The sequence below is a fragment of the Cygnus olor genome, chromosome 12 (genome assembly GCF_009769625.2).
Source record: "Cygnus olor isolate bCygOlo1 chromosome 12, bCygOlo1.pri.v2, whole genome shotgun sequence".
NCBI lineage: Eukaryota > Metazoa > Chordata > Aves > Anseriformes > Anatidae > Cygnus > Cygnus olor.
The window spans coordinates 18,584,229-18,596,628 of NC_049180.1; the positions used below are offsets into that span (position 1 = coordinate 18,584,229).

General features: G+C 39.5%; 1 long non-coding RNA gene across 3 annotated transcripts in view; it reads left to right on the forward strand.

Annotated features, from left to right (window-relative positions):
* Window positions 1–12,400, forward strand: part of LOC121076771 — a 41,759-nt gene that overhangs the window by 17,145 nt on the left and 12,214 nt on the right. For all 3 annotated transcript variants that reach the window (XR_005823699.1, XR_005823700.1, XR_005823701.1), the window contains exon 5: window positions 10,523–10,610. This is a non-coding gene — a long non-coding RNA (uncharacterized LOC121076771). The remainder of the gene's footprint in view (window positions 1–10,522; window positions 10,611–12,400) is intronic.

The window sequence follows — 12,400 nt, forward strand, 5'->3', positions numbered from 1 at the left end:
CTAATTTAGGGAAACAAGGCTGCTTTGTTTATAAAAGGTCTGTTCGAAAAATGACGTGCTGCTCCAGCATGGTCTTTCCTATAGATTAGCCACAGTACAGTACATGTATTGGGGCAGCCAAAATACATGTAGACAATTAGCTTTTCTACCAGAGACTAGTTTTGTTAACATTCCCTTGATTTGACAGCTGGAATAGATGAATGTCATTCCTGACCTTTTCAATTTTACAGCTTCTTCACTTTCATAATTCCAACTCCTGCAGCTGCAGCATGGAAATGAACTTTAATAATGTCCCCAAACTCTTGAAAATGCATTACTTACAGTTAAATTTTATAATACTCTAAACAATAAGAACCCTTCATATCATTGCTGTTTAAACTATGGAATAGTTGTTAGCAATTAAAAGGGGTGGACTTTTTTTGACTGCTTTCATGGAGCAGATTTGAATAATCAGACATTAGGTATCCACGTTTCATTGTGATTTATGATGATGGAAAAAATTATTCTGCCCCGAGTTTTAATTATGGCTGGAAGATATTCTCTAGGTTCTTCTATTAATGCCTTTCATTTACTATTAGAGGATCAAATACTGTTCATTTTATTGATCTGAATAATTCCACTAAAGCTAATACAAGTAAATAGAGGGCAGAAAGCAGTTATACAATCTGAATTCAAGAGGTACAATTGTGTAAGCTGTGGTATGCCACTAACAATACAGTGATGATGTGATACTGCTCTAGATGACCCTCTGCTTAGTTAATTAGACACAGAGTAACTAGCATAAGCACAGATTGTGACTAAATTCAAGTTAAAGAAAAGGAAAGGTTAGAGGGAATACCGCCCCTATACAGAATGTGAGATTAAATAACTTGAATTTAATACTATTATTAGGGGTCTTTTAGTCATATCTCCAATGTAAGGCTAGTCCAGTTTTAACTGTCCAGATTAGATAAAGGATTTAGAAATTGCGAAGTAAGGTGTAGAATATCAAGGCCCATCTTAGAAACATCAGAAATCCAAGATGTTGGTGCTGTTCCTTGATGGGCTCTAGGGGTGACTTGAGCCTATGAGCGGCTGTGGCTGCAGGACTTGTGGAGAAGCCCGCCAGTAACAACCTCCTGCCAGGCAGCCTGATCTGAGGGGAATCCTGGGAAAGTTCACAGCGCATTAACCACTTTCTAGTATATTCTTATAGTCCTTTTGAAAGGATTATTTCAAAGCTTTCATGTAGCTAATGGCTTGAGCCTCTTTTGAGAGTTCAAATATCCTAATGAGATTAACTCATTAAATATCTGCCCATCACTTAGTTGCTGATACTCTGATTCGTTTGTGGCATTGCAAGACAGTGTGGCCCATGAAAATGGAGACTGTTTCTCTTTGAATGTTTTTAGATTATTACGCTTTCCACCCCAGTCTCCTTTTCTCTGTCATGCAAGTGGATTGGACTGTGCATTAACAGTCTTCTTCTCTTCAGGATGGTCGGGCAAAGGTGACAGGTTTTGCCACCATGACATTGCCTCCTTCCTTAGGAATCCGACTTTAAGCCTCCCCTTGACTAATTGCTTGTCTCTCAGGGATGGATTTCTTAGTGCTCACACAACCAGAATCACACAGATTCCTTCCACAGAACCAGATGAAGTGAAAAATACAATAATGTCACCTTGAATTTTACAAATTAACCAAAAACCACAAGGGGAGACAATACACACGTGAATGTTTCTGAAATAGCAAAAACCATGGCAGCTAACACAGAGTAGTGCCAAATGTGCATACTGGTGGGAGGTGGCAGGAGCTGCTACTTGACTTTAAGAGGGGTGGGCTGAGTCTTGCTTCTGCTGGCTCGTTTGTGTCCCAGTGGTCAGGGAAAGCTCGGGAGTCAGTGTTTCTTTGGAGAAAGGCCAGAAAGGAGCTTGGTTTTGGAAGGGCCTATGTGGGGAGCAGCTGAGGCTTGGCATAGAAGCGGGCGGCAGAGCAGACGGAAAGAAGTCCGGGCAGCACGACCTGGCTTGGCTGCTGCACTACACTGGTGGCCCCAGTTTCGAGAAATAAATGCTCTGTCCCTGGACAATCGACACAAATAATGCCAAGGCCAGGAGATTCCTTTGAAGAACTGGCTGGCTGCTTGGGCTGCTGGCATGTTCTACCTTTAACGGGCCTGGGAGTTTCCAAGCACGCTTGCTTAAGAAAGTGCTGAAATGAAACAAGTGGCTGTTGCAGGGATCTTACACGGACACAGGCAGTGGCTTACTGGAGCAGCCGTTGGGAAAATAATAGCGAGCCCCGTTTGCAAAGCTCTAATTTGAGGAGTCCCTGCATAGCACAACCAGCATATAGGCATGATTTGAATGGTCTGAAGAGGTTTGGACCCAACAGTTAATGAACTCGCATTCGAAAATCAGACATGCGCTATTGGGATGGCTGACTAAGACCCCACTGGTATTGTGATGATGCTAGTGTATAATCAGCAAGTTTATATTTATAGCTCTTAAGATATAAAACAGAATTAGATGCAACACTTAAAAGAAACAAGGTGTTATTTTCCTTATAGTCTGTGCTTCTCAAGTGTTTGTCTACACAAAGTCTTTACTATTGCTTTTTAAAAAGCTCTGGTTTCTGAGAAACTCTTTAACTCTTTTTAGTGGTATGAGCCTGCCTTGCTTTTCAGGTTCTTTTGGTAAGCAAAGCTAGTCAAAATTATGGATTTGAAAATAAAATGTGAAAGTTTTGACTGTTGGTGGAGAGAAAATTTAAACAAAATCTGCATTACGTTTTTTTCATGTTTTTAACCCATTCTAGTATTGGTTGAAATATTTAAAATAACAATATTTTGACTGTTGAATTGGGATAGAAAGTAGGAAAAAGGGAAAGGTTTTTGCCTGGTCTTTTTGCAGGCATGGTCTCTATGTACCAGTCAACCACAGAGGGACACCAAAAGGTTCTTAATTATCTATGCTAGGACTCAGTACATGTTCATCTCTATGGTAAAAAACATCCCAACTATTGAACCTACTAAGGTAGATCCTTCTTAGTTTCAGGGCTTTGGTGTTTTGTTTTGCTTATTTTATTTAATTGAATAAGTCATTTGAAAACAAATAGAGCAATGTATTTTGAACATAGCTTTATGGTTTGCCTAGTCAAACTTTTAGACATACTGTATGGTATTCAATAGATTATTAAAGAGCCTAGGCATTAACCCATCATATCGAATGTGGGAGCCTAAATTAGATGTATTTTTACTATTTTTTGTATTGTAGGCTAATGTGTTGTACTGCAGAATTGTCCTCCACATTCTTGGAAAGCAATAACTGGAATACAAAAGTGGAAATGCCTCAGATTCCTAATGGTGGACCCTGTGTGGGGCCATTCAGACGAAATGGCAGTCAACATCTGATCCATGCAGTACCATTTGTAAATGAAACAAAAGAGCAGCAATACCTCATTGCTAATTTTTTGCTGGCTGTAAACTTCCTTCAAAGACAGCAGAAGGAAATTGGAAAGGGTGGAAACTGCCAAAGTCACATCTGTACCTAACTGTGTCTAACATTACCTTTTATGCCAAATCATTAGCATACCCAGGAAAAAAGCACTGTATTTAGTGCCAGATGTCTGCTTATTACAGCAAGGGAACTGGGAGAAGACACTGGGAACAAGACAGGCACTTAAGGGGTACAGTACCTTTGCATTATTAACACTTGTAGGTATTACCAGCATCACTTCAGGATAGCGGGCAGGAAGCATCATGGTGTGGAGCTAGGAAGCACATGGTAATTAATGACTTGGTCCCACCAAGTCATGACTTGCAGAACCTGCTGCCAGTCTGCTTTCAGGGGCCAGAAGAGCAGCAGCAGCACTTTGGAAGAGCGACCAGCACAGCTGCTCAGCCAGCGGTGGTTATAAAGTGGTACAGGCTAGCAAGCAGTGGAGGGAAACAAGCAGAGGCTCACCTATAGACAGAATAAAGCAGAAGAACCATTTTGTCCAGTCTGGGTTTAGTGGACAGAGTGCCTGGCATTGTGTACAAATATGTTGCTAATCTGAGCAAGGGAACAAAACGGATTTGAATGAGGAAGGTAAAGGTGGCAGTAAGGTTCAGGACTGGCCCTGACAGTGGGCATCCCAGTACTGCCTTTGGTTTTGTTCAGTGATGAAAATTGGTAACTCAGAAGTTTGATCAATATTTAATGCGAGAGACACCATGTGAATGCTGGCTTAAAAGAGAAGTGCATGTACACTGTTATCTCTGTTTTTCTCAGATAGGAATGATGGCAGTTTTCATATTGCATTCAGAGTTACTGTGGGAAAGAGTGTGTTCAGTCCAGGATGCAGCCTATTGAGTGAGGTGAGCTCTAGAAATGCAGAGTAATAAGAGCATATGTTAATAGCCTAAGCCATTGACTACGTCTGCTTTGATAGGAGAACCCCACCACTGACTGAACTTACAATCACATTGTAGCTGAAGTCAGGGACAGATGCACCTCATGAGTGTTTTTAGCCAAACAATTCTGATTCATGTGCCCGTAATTGCTTCAGATTCCTATTATTGATCTCTCATGTCAAAATAATTGAACTTTATGGCTGACTTCTGATGCTTATTGAGAAATCATATAATTACTTCCAACCAGCTGTGAGTCAATAAAAGTTGAGTACATACCACTACTCAGATTGCTTAATGCATAAATTTCTCTCCAAATAAACACAAGATGTACAATATATGAATAAATCTGGTAGTGCATGCTCCTAAGTTACATAATTACATCCTCTAATATTTGAAATAATAGATATATCCGTTACGCATTCGTATATAAAATATACCTACTTCAACCCCAACCATACGGTGTGGGGAGGGTGCTGTGCCTGCAGAAAGCCCTAGCATGTCTGCTGACATGCAGGGCAGGGATCAAGGTCTTGCTGGACACACAAACACTACGAAGCAGTGGGAGCCAGTGTATTTTATCATGCTGGGACTGACTGGGACATGTCCTAGAAGTTCACACCTGTCTAGAAAATCCTATCCTATATATCACTTTTTTAGTTTTGCCTTTACTCTTTTGTTTATACCAACCATCTGGACCCTTACTTACAAAACACTGTAACCAGGACTTCCTGGCCTTAAGAGAGGGTCTTCATAGTAGATGTACACATGCAGTGTCTTCAAAAAGCTCATACTTCTATGATTTCACAAAAGCCTAACATTTTTGCTGACTACAGGATGGTGAGAAGTACAGTTACACTTTTGACAAGCTTTTAAAAAAGCTCCCTGATAACCCAAAATTGTTTTCTAGAGCGGTTTCATGAAGCCAAGAATTTTCACACCCCACTGCTGATGGTGATAGACTATGTAGTGTATACACACACACAGTTGGCAAGGTACTTAAGTGATAAGAAAAATGTTTTATGTGAAGGTAATGAAGACTTCATCTTGCCTAGTTGAATAGCTTTAGCTGCCAATTACTAGATCAAATCCTGTCTGAGAAAGCACATTAGCTTTACTGTGTCTTGTTTTCTGTGTAATCACTGTGCTGCGAGTGCTGGTTTTATTCACTCCTGCATTTCTTTTAATATTGTTGTAGTAATTCTCCTTCCTTCAGGGGAAGGAAGCATTAATCAGCCAGTGCATTTAGCTCCTACTTACATTAATATATAGACAATGCAGTGATTTAGAATTCTTTGCACCTTTTTGCAGGTTTTTCATTATATTTCTTAATGTCTTGAGGATGCCTTTCCTCATGACACTTTACAGCAAACCTTTGCAAAATGAATAGCTTTCATTATGAAATCAATGATATTCCCTCTAAACTTCAGAGGCAATGTCAAAGAAAAGCTACTATAATTGCTAATGCCAAGCAGTTTTTTATGACCAAACTCTACTTTCCAGATGTCACAGCAATGCAGTCATCACCTTCTTCAGCACTCTTGCCCTCTCTTGTCACCGTGGTTCTTTTTCTCAAGAAAGTGATTGTCAGCTATGGCTTTTTCTATTCTCATGTCTTTTCTCTGGTTCTGATTCAACATTAAAGCTACCCTTTCCAGCAGAAACAGTCTGAAGTTTACAGTTGTGACTCTACCTAGCAGGAACCCTTGACGACTGCCTCTCCTTAGGCATGATTATATGAATGAATTTTAATTCTGAAGCACAGTAGTAGTTATTAAGAACTTGCAGCATTTATTTTAACTCCAGATTTTTTATTTTATTTTGTTTTTAGGAAGATCTACTGTGCAGACACAGAACAGTTACTGTGACCAACCCAGTCTTGGCCAATCTGGGATAGTGGACACAGTGCCTGGTGTTGTGTTCTAATATGTTGCTAATCTGGGCAAAGGAACAAAAAATACTTGAGTGAGGAGTGTAAAGAGGGTAGTACTGCCTCTGCCACACATATACTAGACCTTGTTTTTACACAGTCTGAAAAAGCTGAAATACTGTAATACGGAAATTCTGGTTTATGCATCTGAGTATATGCAGTAATGTGGAGTCATCGGTTTGGTGAAAGGCTTATAAACTAACAGGTAGAAGTAATCATCGTCTGTTCATTAAACACAGCGTTGGGTCTAACAATGCAAAAAGGCATCAGCCTGTCTCTCAGAGAGACACAAGTTTCTTCCACTTGCAAAGTTAATACTTATGTTTAGTTCTGGTTGACAAGAAAATGCAACTGAAATCCTAAAAATTTGGCAGCATTTTGATATTCTCTTAATTAAAACAGTTTAACTTACTCTTCCCTTTTTAGTGCAGAAACAGACATCTGAGCCACTAATTTGTTTGCTCTCTTTGAGGTTGTTGAAATGTAAAAGAGATGAGATAGCTGCCCCGGCAGTGGGGGCAATGAGAGAGATGCTGACAGACTTACTTATAGCATGGTCATGCTAGCAGGCATTACAATAATACATTTCAATTGAGGAAGTTAGTTTGACTTCTTTAAGTAATAGCTGTAGTTAAACAGCTTTCTAAAGCTCGCCGTACCACCACATGTGTTTAGACAATTGAATTTTTGTCATAACCTGGGTACCATACTAGTGGTTGTCCTGATGCTCTGTTTTACTTTGAAGGCGCAGAATTGGCTTTTCTCATTCCTTGCCTTAAATACTTTAAATGTACTGACAAGCACAACTGACCAATTAATAGTACTTTTTCTCATCTTACCTCATTTGTTATCCACGGTGCTCTTCAATTTTTCATGACCCAAAATAGTAGATGTACGTAATGAATACAAATAGCAAATTGATTAAATGTAACATGCATTGTAGCACCAGTGAGATTGTCATTTGTTATTAATGAGAGAGATTTGTCAGGTTCCTGTGAAAAGGCTCGTGATGCACAGTGATCCAGACCTAATAGCTGCAAGACTGCAGCCAACCGTCAGCTCTTTCATTGTCATGCAACAAAAATAGGGAGGACACATGATTTTCAAGATAATTTCATATTTTGGTACCATCTCAACATTTTCAGGATTATTTTCAAAACATGCAAGTCAGGTTTACCGAGGATGTTGCAATAAATGGTGTATCATTGTAAGGCACTGAATTTCAAGGCCAAAGCCATTCTGTAGGAGCCAAAACACTGAATTTTAAAAGGATGAAACTGAGTGGGGCCTTTGGCTAAGGCAGTGTGGCCAGCAGCAGTTCAGTAGTCAGGCAGCTCGTGCAAGAAAATAGCGTTCAGATTTCACTGCCTGATTTAACTAGGCACACAAATATGTACCTCTTTTCACATCCTTGCTGAGTCACTGAGCCATGAGGCAATGGACAACTCCAGAGCCTTGTTCAGTTGCTCCTGATCAAGCTGGTTTATTTTACATAAGTTAAGTATCCATTGAAAGTTCCTCTTCTACGTACTGGGGAATATTTGCTATTGTGGCGTAGGCAGGGAGAGTTTGTGGTTTTGCGTGATCTCTTCCATGCCAACATTTTACAAGAAGTTTATCTGAAATCCAAAAGCTTTTTGTGGAATGAGGAAAAATGTCATCATTGTTTTGCACAGAATGTACCACTGAATTTGCTAATGAACAGCAAGGGAGGGCTCAAAAATGAACATGGCAATGCAGGATATTATTTCCCAACCTTGAGCAACGAACCTAAAAATCCAAACAGCTGAATCCTTGTCCCCACATGCAGCTTGCTGTTTCAGTGTGGATCAACAAAGTTTTTGTTTGTTTGTTTGTTTGTTTTCTAGAATCAGAGACTTGACAATAGTTTAGTTCTTTGTTATTGCAAATTGCTTTAGCTACACTGACTTCAAAAATACTTTGCATCTGCTCAGGTCTGCCTGCTGGTCAGTTTGTTCTAGCCACGGACTGTACTCAATTAAAAATTACAAAAAACAGGTTTCCTTTTAAATTACATTATGGTGTGTACGTGTATTATTTACATAAATTTAACAAATTAACTGGAGATCAAACCTTGCTATTCAATTCCTTGGAATTCTGCTTTCATAAGGGAATATAGGAATTTTATGGGCATTATTTAAAACAAAATTTTTGATCGTAATGCCTCTGAAGAACTAAATAAAATGTTATGCAGTTGTTTTACATCTCAAGGTGAGGAGAATCTTTGAAATTTATTTTGCAATTAGAGGCTCTAGTCCGCATAATTTATACACTGAGTATTCATAAAAAGCACTACCATTGAAACTCACCTGTCATCAAAAGGAAAAGCACAGAAACAATGGCTAAGACCAAGGCAGGGAAATGGTGTTATGGATGTTATTTCCTAAACATTTTCTAAGGAACGGTTTCTACCAGTTACTGAGGAAATTAAGGAAAAGTGACAAAGCAACAATCATTTCCAAGTAATGGTTCTTTTTTCTTTTCATTATCTGTGCTGTCTGCCCTCAGATCTCCAGCATTGTTCACATTTCAAAACATTTCCTGTTGTAATAGACAAGCAAGAGCCGTTCTGCAGGGGCAAGGAGGAGAGCTCTGCTCCCGCAGCTCAATCGTGTATGGGGCAGCTCTGGGGTGTGCTGCTAGAAACCTGGACTGAACAGCCAGCTTGGGCATCTTCATAAATTAAGGGATAATTTTTCTAGGCTCGGAACTTGGTTTGGGTAAACCTGTAAAAACTAGGCTATAATTTCATTATAATGAGCTGAAATTCGGCTTATTTTCTTTTTCTGCCTCTTAACTTCCTGGGAAGGACAAGTTTACTACTACTTGTCTTTGGAACCACTTTGGGCTCATCAGGTTTTTCCTCTCTGCTGTGTTACTGGCAAAGGTTGTCTCAAGAGCACCTGTTTCATCTTCAGCAGCAGTGTTATTATTAAACATGGGTCCTGAGCAGGATTTACACCCTTCCTCTGGAAATACAGGAAGCTTGTGTCAATTCCTACTCTTTCACAGACACGCGTCAGCTTGTGAGGGCTTGTGATTTTTTTCATTAAAAATTTAACAGAGCAAACCTGACAGGATTGGTCTTTTGGTGCTACAACAGTATAAATATTTAACAATGACATGATGATACATTTCTATTAACACAGCTGGCATTCTGCACTTAAGCACAACGGGATAATAGTCCTTTTTATGACTACGTAGGCAGTAAAATATTTATGTAATAGGTGGACGGACCAAAGCTACAGTGAACAGTGCAGAACAGGCAATGTCTTATGACCAAAGCGATGGAAATCCCTAGTGATTTTCACATAAAACATTGTTATTTGTGGACTCTGAAAGGTTGGTTTCCTCTGAGGTAGAAGTTCCACTCATGTTTGCCCAAGCCCATTGTGCATGCTCTCTTCTACTGCTCACTCCTACTGTACAAGGCTAAACAGACATTAGATAGAAGCTCTTTCTTTGCTATCAGGTTAATTAGCTGCTCTGCCATTTTGTTTAATAATTCAGCTGCAGTGTCCAGGAGGTCAGTCTGACACTGCTCGTTGCCACAAGTTATCAGTGTTGATTGTTGCTGCTTTTTACCTGTTGAAAAGTTGTCTTCCAGTACCTGGGTGCCACTGTGGACTGGCAAGTCACCACCCAGTACAGGATTTCATTTCTCCAGCGAGCACATCTCTTTTAAATCCAAACAGCAATTCCATTGAGTTTTAAACTGATAATTTATGATAACAAAGAAAGAGCAAAATAGAAGGTCATGCAAGATTTTAAGCTAATGATGGACAGGTAGAATCAGAAAGCATGGGGACTGCCCTCCTCCTCACCATATTCCCTAAAATACTTCTTCTTGTGGAATGCAAACATCTCCCTAGGCTCCAGAGAGAAAGGGATAGAGGTGTCTGAATGGCAGCACTCAGCCTTCCTCCTACTCTTACCTGCTGTGGCAGGTGACAGGAGAAAAGCTCAGCAGCATGGTCCTCTTCTTCAGGGTGTTCAGGCACTGCAGGCAGCCCTTCTCAGACATTCAGTTAGCTCCTGCCCTCATGCATCTCTTCTCAAAGTCCTAATAATATCTTCTGGGGAAAGTCCATCAGCTAGATCCCACATTAGAAAACAGAGGAAGAGCACAGGTCATAGAGGTGTTGTTTTGGAAGCTGTTGCAACTATTCAGCCGTAACAAAGCCTATCTGTATCCAAAGGGTGTACCGCGGATTTGATGGAACCAAGGGAGCAAGAGCTGAAGTTCAGACTATCGTGCCGTGTCCCTGGACCTCGCAGAGATTTCAGGTACTTGATCTAGATGTGCTAGGAGCAGATCATTGTTGTAGCTACACTTTTTTAGTAAATTCTTCTTTCATGATTCTGGCCAAATTTTGAGATTTTATTCTGTTACCACCGAAGTCCATGAGTTGTTCCAGTGACTGCTGTGGAGACTTTGTGGAGCAGGGTATATAGATTGCTAATATCAAGGAATCGTAAACTCCTATAAAAATTAGTGGAGGAAGGGAAATTTCAAACATAATCATCCTCTCTCTTCTTACATTTATTAGCATTTTCTCATGTATAAAGTTGTGTGATTGGAGACCTGGGGAAGGAACAATATATTTTTACCTTAAAAAAATGCACCTATTTGGCTTACCTATGAAATTCAATTTTCTCGTCTAAGTATTCTTGAATATAAATTTTTGAAACTGGACTTAATTCAGATCGTAATTGGAAAATTGTTTAAAGATTTTTTTTTCTCTCAGCTCTGTCTTTGAATTGATGTAAATAACAGAACTAACCTGGCAATTTTTAACAGTATGATCAAAAGTACTGCTTTTTCACTGCTCATATTTTGACTTTTTTACTCAGGTCTTTGCTTTGTTCAGTAACTCATGCCAGTTCAAGGTAGATTGGAGCAGAATTACTTATTTATCCAATTAAATAGGTTATTTTTCTTCAAACATGCCTCAAAAATCTGTGCCACTCGGTCAAGTGTAGGTAAACTGTGCAGTGTACAGCAGGGACAGGCCTGTTCTCAGCTGTGCACAGTGACACTGAACTTGGTCAATGTGAAAAAGCAGATGGTTTAGCATATAGGTAGGTTGATATACCTGATACAAGGCCTACTATATACTACCTCTGAGCTTCTTTCAAATCTAGGGTGCACAGGCTTAAGCTAGCAATGTAACTAATATATGTGCAAACATAAAAGTAGTCTTTCCCTCCCTTTCTTCTCAGCTTAGAGGAATATTCTAATCAGTTATTGCTGGCAGGAGAAGAAGGGGAAGAAATTTGGAGCAAGGGAAATGTGTGACTGTTGACTTTGCAGTAGCCCTGTCAAAAAAAAATGTATTCTACTTTTAATACATACCATTTGGAAAGCAAAGCCCCTTTTAAAATGCTTCAGAACTCATGTCCTTTTTAATTGCCTGGAATTCATGGTGGCTGTGTGAGAAAGCCATAAACATATACAATCATAAAAACACATTTAGACAACCCAAACAGAATCAGTGCCATATTATTTTAGTTTATTATTCCTAGTGGAGTACAGATTGGTCTTCCTACTTTGATATTTATTTATACCAAAGAACTACAAGGACATAAATGCCACTCTTGGGATAATCCTAATGCTGGGGCTGAACAGAATACACATTGCATCTGTCTCATTTGCAGTAAAATGAAGGCGTGTTTAGGTGTAGTCCTGCTAATGAAGGACAAAGTTGAAGGTCAAATGTAGTCTTCAAAATGAATGTGTCACTGTGCAACTGAGAGAACTGTACTTTTTGCATTAAGAAGTTTTCTTACAATATCAAATAATGAAGAAAGGGAAAAGGAAAATGTAGCTCCTTGGCTTTATTATTCCTTTTCCTTTGAAGCCACTTAAGGATTCTGCTCAAGACTTTAGTGCTCATATGAAAAATTAATGATGGGTTTTTGCTAGACAGAAAGCCTTCTTATTTTGCACATGATTAACAAAGAAAACTCAATGCAGAAGCGAGATACGCAGCAGGGGGTGGTTCTCTCTGAGGCCAGCTCACAGCTTCACACCAGAACATTTATTGACATGGGAAAATACCCACTTTTATCCAAAG